This window comes from Garra rufa, chromosome 1 (genome assembly GCF_049309525.1).
Source record: "Garra rufa chromosome 1, GarRuf1.0, whole genome shotgun sequence".
In the NCBI taxonomy this organism is placed as follows: domain Eukaryota; kingdom Metazoa; phylum Chordata; class Actinopteri; order Cypriniformes; family Cyprinidae; genus Garra; species Garra rufa.
This window is the reverse complement of record NC_133361.1, coordinates 88,639,563-88,648,925: the sequence shown is the minus strand read 5'-3', so window position 1 is coordinate 88,648,925 and position 9,363 is coordinate 88,639,563. Positions and strand designations below refer to the sequence as shown.

The following is a 9,363-nucleotide window of genomic DNA, read 5'->3' as shown; positions in this document are numbered from 1 at the left end:
GGACCTTTCATGCAAACTCAACTTGGGGAGTGCAGGAAGTGCTTATGCATCAGACTGGATGCAGGAAGAGGATTTCCTATCATTCCTTGTTCACTTTGTGAAGCATACAAAAGAAAGGTGTTGCTCATGCTTGACAACCACTCTTCCCACATCTCTGTGAGAGCTGTGGATTTTTGCAAAGGCCAGGGAATTGTACTACTTACATTCCCACCACATTGCAGCCTCTCCTCCTTACTTGCCACCCGGGTCCTCTCCAGCTCACCTGCCGCCAGGGTCCTCTCCTCCTTACTTGCCGCCTTTTTTATTTTTCCTCAGAAATTAACTTTCTCAATTATACATTTGAAGTAATAGTAGTTTAAATGTGATTTTTTTTTTATCTCTGCCTCGGTTCCCAGACCCTTGGCCCTGCTTATCCTCGGTGTCGCCCAGGATCTTCGGCTCTCCGTCTCCATCGCCACTTGCTCAGCCTCTGTCAAGCGACCCCCTGGAGTAGTCAGCCCTTCCTCCACCATGGCTCCTCTATCTGTCGGCTCTGACAGGGGCTACAATCATGGTTGCGACCTGGCTCCTCTCTCCGTCTGATCCACCTTGGACCCTTCTGTCTCCTCCTTAGCTCCTCCCTCTGTTGGATCCGGTCAGGCCTCTGTAGATCATCCCCTGCCGAATAGACTTTGTTTCCCAGCCCTCTCCATTCTTTTGTTCTTCCTACCAGTCCACTTTTTTCTTCATTCCTTGTCTACGGCAAGTTGCGCCTTCCGGGAGGGGGGGATAATGTTACACCCCCATCATTCTCTCTGTCTTGATTTCTCCCATATACCCATATTTGGTTTTCCTGTCATATAGTTATTCCCATCATCTTTCTTTGTCTGGTTAACCTGTCTTTATTCCTGTCTGTGGATTATTAGTAAAGACGTTGCTTTTGACTCAAGGGGTAAGGTCTTCAGCCTTTAGCCAAAAAAGTTAAATTGCTAATGCTGCTGCTTCGGCAGTATGCAGGGAAGGAGACCAGAGGCTGTTTAGTTTGATTAAATGTCAACAGAGGTGATGGACTCATTATGCTAAATAAACAGCTTTTGTCGGGAAACAGCTCATCATTTAATAAATAGAATCAAAAACCAGAGCTCTGGACAAAACCGACTGAAGCCAAACGAAACAATATTACTACTGCACAACCATCCCCATTGGATTTAAATATTGCGCTTTCCAAAACAGCACAGGTGAGTAACAAGAAGCAATGGGCCAACCCACATTGTACAGTGGCCCACAGGGAAAACACATCGGTTGTTGTATCTACTTTTATAATGATACAGTACAGTCTGCAGTCTCTAGTCTCATATATTGCCTGTGGTTCATGTTTTCTAACACCAGTCAGCAGTAATGATCATAATTTCACTGTATGCAAAAAAATACAAAGACAATAAAGGCTTTTAACTCAATTCCATTGATATTATTTAGATATTTCGAACAAAACCTAAAACATCATGGCTTTCAACTATTAAAGCTAAAATATTTTTTTCTTATGCAAATACAATCAGTTGACCGCAATGTTGTTAATAAAATATGAAATGTAAAGATAATGTATTAATAAAAAAGTAACATTTAATAATGACTCAAGCAAAATGATCATTACCGAAAGTAAAAGAGAAACTAATGAGACTGATCTCTCTCCTACTAATTTACAAGTAGGGATGGGTATACATATACATGCCAGACCAGTATGTGTAAATCTGCCAGAGATACACACAAGATTGAAAAAAAAAAAAAGATTGTTTCTGCATGACTGTGTATAGCAGATGACGAATAAAACGCTTCCCACATGCAGTTAAATGATACGGTTATTGTCCAGTGTGGATCCAAATGTACTGACTGATGAAATGTCTTGTTGCAGTGTGAACACTAAAGTTTTCTCTCCAGTGTGGTTCATCTCATGTGTTTTTAGATATGATGACTGGTTATATTTCTTGTTGCAGTGTGAGCATTTATAAGGTTTCTCTCCAGTGTGAATCCTCTCATGTATTTTCAGATATGATGACTGGTTAAAACTTTTGTTGCAGTGTGAACACTTATAAGGTTTCTCTGTGGTTCATCTCATGTATTTTCAGGTCTCCTGTCTGACTAAATCGCTTGTTGCAGTGTGAGCATTCATAAGATTTCTCTCCAGTGTGGATCCTCTCATGTATTTTCAGATATGATGACTGGTTAAAACTTTTGTTGCAGTGTGAACACTTATAAGGTTTCTCTCCAGTGTGGATCCTCTCATGCCTTTTCAAATGTTCTGACTGACTAAATCTCTTGTTGCAGTTTGAACACTTAAAAGGTTTCTCTCCAGTGTGGATCCTCTCATGTGTTTTCAGGTCTCCTGATTGACTAAATCTCTTGTTGCAGTGTGAGCATTCATAAGATTTCTCTCCAGTGTGGATCCTCTCATGTATTTTTAGATATGATGAGTGGTTAAATCTCTTGTTGCACTGTGAGCACTCATAAGGTTTCTCTCCAGTGTGGTTCATCTCATGTATTTTTAGATATGATGACTGGTTAAATTTCTTGTTGCAGTGTGAGCATTTATAAGGTTTCTCTCCAGTGTGAATCCTCTCATGTATTTTCAGATATGATGACTGGTTAAAACTTTTGTTGCAGTGTGAACACTTATAAGGTTTCTCTCCAGTGTGGATCCTCTCATGCCTTTTCAAATGTACTGACTGACTAAATCTCTTGTTGCAGTTTGAACACTTAAAAGGTTTCTCTCCAGTGTGGATCCTCTCATGTGTTTTCAGGTCTCCTGACCGACTAAATCTCTTGTTGCAGTGTGAGCATTCATAAGATTTCTCTCTAGTGTGGATCCTTTTATGCAGTTTTAAATAAGTTACTGAAATAGAAATCTTTTCACACTTTGAACACATGCATTCTCTCACACCAGTATTTATATTCTCATATACTTTCAAACTTTGTAGATGGCAAAATCTCTTTCCACACAAATGGCATGAATGTGGCTTCACCTCTGTATGAACTTTCAAGTGATACCTCAGACCTGAAGCTGCTAAATACACTTTACCACACTGATCACATGTGTGCTGCTTCTCTCTAGTGTGGATGTTCATGTGCTCCTTAAGGTTTGATGAGCTTGAAAAACTCTTCCCACATTGATCACAAGTGAATGGTTTCTCTCCAGTATGAGTTTTCATGTGACGCTCAAGATCTGTTTTTCTTGTGAAACTCTGTCCACACCGAGTACAGGTGCAACATTTCTTTAAATCTTTCTGTTTGACTTGAGAGCAACTCAAAGGTTTTCCTGTTTTGAAATGATTTTTCTCCTCAACTTGACTTGATTCTTCATTCTCCTCTTTTTCTTTAATCAACTCTGAAATTAAAATAAAATGATTAATATTTAGGAACTTGTTATAAGCTGAAAAACATGAACAAACTAACATTTGACAGCAGTGCCAATGGCGCCAGAAGCAGATTTGGTCGAGCTGGTGTGTGGGATATCAAAAATAATGATCATTTAAAGTAGATATCGACCGATTAGGATTTTTCTATAAACGATGCCGATGTTTAGAGGTCAGCGTCAGTCGATTGCCGATATGTGCTACCGATTTTTTGGCCGACTTTTAGGGTCGATATCTTAAAGTTCTCCCCTTTATTTGCATGCTAAAATGTCACACTAATAATAAGTGGATGCACAACATCTCTAAACTTAACATCATGAACACTGACTTGAACCATCTCTCAGATCTTAAGTTTTGTGCACTGCACAGTATTAACATAATATTTAACCAAAGTTAACCAAACTGACTAAGTATTAAATATATAAAACAGATAATATAAAAAAGTAACTAAACTAAAAGTTTTAGAGCTGAGATTAATGTTTTAAATATAAAATTAAGGCTATAAAGTGGGTCGGTGCTTCCGACTGACGGCCTGTAAGTACATTAGGGCTGCAACTAACGATTATTTTAATAATCGATTAATCTGTCGATTATTTTTTCGATTAATCGATGAATCGGATAAAAAAAAACAAGGGATTTACAACCCTTTATTCAAAAACAGAACTAAAATCTTTAGAAAGTGCACGAACATGTTGCTCCTTGAACTGTTATAATAATAATAATAAAATAAAAATGGACTAACAAAAAACATACACATGTATGCTTTACATCTGCCAAATATATAGACTAAATAAACTAAAATTACTATCCGTCAAGACAGCGGCTTGGTGTACATGCTGCATTTCGCATCAAGAAGCCTCTCAAATTAAATTCCTCAGTGCGCATTAAAAAAGTCATGTGACTTTGCACGCTGGAACGGGACAACTTGACTAACTTTCTGCTATTCATTCTGCCATGGCGGTGTTTAGTGTCCTACCATCAGCAGCGACCAGCTGGAAGAGTTCCGCATTCAAATGCACGCAAAACTGGCCTCAAAGCCCCAGCAAAAGTAATTACCATGAATGTGTCAAGGCAAAAATTAAGAAAATATTCAAATTACTTATTAAAAAACTAGTATTTTCTGATTCAGTGTTGCAAAGATGAAATTGACGATCCTGCCATCTGCTCATTAATGCCTAATGCATCTTTATGGATTAGCTAATGAAAGAGTTTTGTTTTCGATTTTAATTATTTCGTTTTATAGTAAAATAATAATTTAAAGCTTTCTATAGATATTGTGTTTGTGAGGCAATTACCTGGGTTTCGGTTAATTATTGTGAAGCGCTCCTGTTTAAACCAAAGATATCAAGCGTATTCTGTTTGTTTTCTTTAAGAGCACATTTTGTTGATACTGTTAGTACACACAAACTAAGGTAGACCCTACAGTTCCGGCCCGGGTGGTAAATTACTCTTACCTTTATGAGCAAAAAAGAAATTCCACATTGCACTGGCGTCTCCATGTCCTGCAAAGCGCGCTTCTGTCCGCACAAACTTTGGATTAATATTGATTGAATGATTAAACTAATATTGTGATATGTTTTAAGTTTTTTATATCAATGGATTTTAATTTAAATCGCGATGAATTAAGCAGGCTTTTGATCTGTCTGCCGCTGTTTGCTAGGTATAACTTCAAAAAACAAAAACTTGAATTTTACAAACAAAAAGTGTTCCAAATATATCTCTAAATTAACTTTATAAATTAAAGGAACGAAAATAAATGTAATCACTTTGCTATTAAAATCAGCAGCTGTGTAATGAGGAAGAGAAAGAGAAAAAAAGACAGTCGGACTGGAAATTCAGTCGGCCAAAAATTGATGAGCTGTCGGACATTTTTACAAGGAATGTTTGTTTAATAGCCTATTTAATACTCTTTGGCTACTTTCTTAATTAAATATATTATTTCTTTGATTTATTTTAGCGTTTTTAGGCTGCTTGTTAGCTGACTGAAGTGTAGGCTATATATAAAAAAACAACGTGCCACCGTCACAGCCCTATTCAAAACTGAGACGATTTCACCTCAGCAGAGCTCCTCTTTCTCCTTACGGTTGTGGTATGTTTTCGACACATTATACAGACAGACAGTGTTACAAAAACTATAGAAGTAGTTTTCTCCATCTCCACTATCCAACGACCCGTACACCAGCTGTTTTGCGATCGAGCATTGGCTGCTGTGAAAGTACGCTAGCCAAAGTAGGCTTAAATATCAAACATGTTTGATATAAATCGGGGCAGCATATATATACATAATGTAGAAACGGTGCTTTATGCTCAAATGTTTCAGTTTTGCGCACAAGTTAAATTCGCATTTTTTGGATGGAAACACAGCTTATGAGGTGCCGAACTCTGCTGGCATCAGTGCGGGAGAGAGACCGAATGTGTCCACTCCGCTCTGCGCTCAATTTTTTTTTAAAATATATATAATAACAACCAAATGTCTCTGCATCGCGCGACACAACGAATCGATTATGAAATTCGTTGCCAACGCTTTTAGTAATCGATTTTTATCGATTTTATCGATTCGTTGTTGCAGCCCTAAAGTACATTAAAGAATTCAGTACTGACTATTGAATGCGACTTTTGAGCAGTGTAGGGTAGTGCTTGTTTCACGTTCTACGTTTGCAAATGCAGACAGGCTGTTATGTTTACACGCCGTGACAAAATGCATAAAAAGACAGTATGAGTCATTATAATCAATCATCAAAATCAAGAATCAATATAAACAATAATGTATGCATCAAATGCCTAATTTATAATGGGTTTTATCATTTCTGTCTCGATGCACCAAGAAATGGCATCACAACATGGTTAGGGGTGTTACATTTCCAACACACACTTGAGGTTTTCGGCCAATCACAAACCACGGATAGCTGGCCAATCAGAGAAACACCTCGTTTAAACTGGATTATTTTAGAGCTTTAAAGAGCTGTAAAAAGTTGTATGAAATACTTAAAAGTCATTGAAAAGTTCTTGAATTTCTCTCCCAAAATGTTGTACAAACCCTGAAACTAATGATGTAATAGCACTGGAGTATTTCTGCCGCATTATCACGACTTTAGTTAACACTACTGTTTCTGTATCAGCCTTGTTTGATCAGTTAAAAACATAATTCACTTTCTGTGAAGCCTGCATTTATAATACTTTATAAGAGTATTCTTGAGGAATTATAATGAATTAATGATGCATTATAAAAATCTTATAGTATGTTGTATCATCTCGTATCATCATGTTTCAGATGAATGTGTAACATGACACATTTGTATTATCAGTTTGATTATTTTGATTGGACCCTTTAGACAGCTTTTGATAAGTAACTCTGCAACTGCATGACAGCTAGCAGTAATTATTATTACTATTAGTATTAATAATAATTATAATAATAAAGGAGTGTTAGTTGACATGTAGTTGGAAAGTTGCTTATAGTTAATAGACCGAGGGACCATCAAAATAAAACTGTAAAATATAATGTAAAAAATACATGTGATATGATATAATACACTATAAATTATGTAGATTTAATGTGCCGTCCATTGTGTCTTATAAATAATCACAATCTTAGGTTAGAACCACAAATACTCAAATATTATAATGTATTAAAATTGTTATGATTATTCATGAGATGATATAACTTAGGTTTTTTTTATATAATGCATTATGTGTTCATTATAATGCTTTAAAAATACCATTGTAATGTATTATGAATGGGGCTTCATCGAAACTGTTACTGCCCCCATATATACTTTTCAACAAACTGATCCGCTTTAAAGATTGTTTCTATCACAGTTAACTAAATCTAGCTAAAATAAAGCTTATTATGAAGTATTATGAAAGCCTGATGTACCACAAACTAAAGATGAATGAAGATAAAACACCAACCTCCATGTTCCTCCTGTTTTATTCTCAAAGCTTCTGGTTCCTCCTGTTTTACTCTCAAAGGTTCTGATTCCTCCTGTTTTATTTTCAAAGGTTCTGATTCCTCCTGTTTTATTCTCAAAGGTTCTGGTTCGTCTTGATTTACTCTCAAAGGTTCTGGTTCCTCCTGTTTTATTCTAAAATGTTCTGGTTCCACAAGTTTTATTCTCAAAAGTTCTGGTTCCTCATGTTTTATTTTCAAAGGCACTGGTTCCTCCTGATTTATTCTAAAATGTTCTGGTTCCACAAGTTTTATTTTCAAAAGTTCTGGTTCCTCATGTTTTATTCTCAAAGGCTCTGGTTCCTCCTGTTTTATTCTAAAAGGTTCTGGTTCCTCTTGTTTTACTCTCCAGGTTTCTAGTTCACTCGTGTTCTCCTCACTCTCCACTTTAATAAGCATCTTCACAGCAGCAGATCTCAGTTCAGCTCATACTTCTCCAGATATTCCTGCTTGCTTCAAAACCTAGTCACAGATATAAGGATGAGAATTAAAGGTATTTACTGATCTGATTCAAAACTGTACTTTTCTGTTTACAGAAACTACATTCCTCACAGATTGTACTAAAACAGAACCACTACAAAACAACAGAGAGCACAGTGAATCTAATCTTCTTGCTCTTAGGTTTAATGGTGTTTGTCAAACAGAAGTTAGTGTCTTAGTGCCACCCGCTGGACTGGAGTGTGAAGCGCCGAAAGGAGGAAAATAATGCGGGTGAAATGACTTTGTTATAATGTGCGCTGTTGTTTTTCTTTAAAAAGCCGATCTGCACAAAAAAATGAAAAAGACTTAAAGTTATAGACTCGCATCATGGTATTGAGCATCAACAGTCTTTGAAAGTGAATATAAGAGGAGAAAAACACACTGACCTGATTAAGATATTTCACATAAAATAGTCCACAAGAGAAAATGATAGTTGAATTTATAAAAAATAAATAACCCCGTTGAAAAGTTCCACTTGATTCCTAACACTGTTCTTAACTGAATGATCCCATACGATAAAAAAATAAATTTTAAAATGTACTTTGAAATATATTTCAAAATATACAAAAATTGGCCAAGAATATATTTACAGAAATATATTTTCTACAAATAAATTTTTTGGCCATTTTTTGTATATTTTTGAAAATATCCCTGCTGAAAAAAACAGCTAAAACCAGCCTAGGCTGGTTGGCTGGTCTTAGCTGGTTTAAGCTGGAAATGGCTGGTTTTAGCTGGTTTACCAGCCTGACCAGCTAAGACCAGCCTGACCAGCCTGGCCAGGCTGGAAAAATGGCCAAAACCCCTCTAAAACCAGCCTGCCTCCCAGCTATGACCAGCTAAAACCAGGCTGGTTGACCAGCTAAAACCAGCCAACCAGCCTGATGTTATGATTTTAAAATATATTTTTAAAAACATCCCTGGTGAAAACACCAGGGATGTTTTTAAAAATATATTTTAAAATCATAAAAAAATATGTTTTGCCCTCCATATATTTCAGTCCAAAAAATACATTCACATCTAACATTTTTTTTAAGAAACTCTTAATTTGATGTCTAAAACATGTACATGTACAGCTTTCAAGCAGTCTCAGTTCCCCCAGCTTAGCATTCACTCCAATCCCCAAAGCCTTCTTGAACACATTGGAAAACCAATTCACTGCCTCTGTAACAGACAAAAATCACAGCTATATTTTAAAGGGGTGGTCCATCACATATCCACATAGAAACAAATCAACGCACACATCAGTAATGGCAAATAGAAGCTCAAGCAAGCTCGCTTGATGTATGAGGACCAATGGGGTTCATTCCTTGCTATTACACATCATGTTTGAGCTTCCATAAAAAACTAAGTTTGTTTTGCACATCAAGCAAGTATGGTTAAGCTTCTGTTTGTTTGCTGAACAAAGTTTATGTTATAGGTAAATTAAATCTGCTCACAATACAAAGTGATTGAGTCTCTTCTGAAAATTAGGTCTAAACTGCTTGATGAATATGAATTCGCTTTATTATATCTTTATAAACTTTCTGCAACATCAGTGTGGTAGCTGTG

At 36.5% G+C, this 9,363-nt stretch overlaps 1 pseudogene; it reads right to left on the bottom strand.

The window, feature by feature from the left end:
* Nucleotides 1-1,726: 1,726 nt before the first annotated feature.
* Nucleotides 1,727-7,904, bottom strand: LOC141340153 (uncharacterized; annotated as a pseudogene).
* Between the last annotated feature and the right edge of the window lie 1,459 nt (nucleotides 7,905-9,363).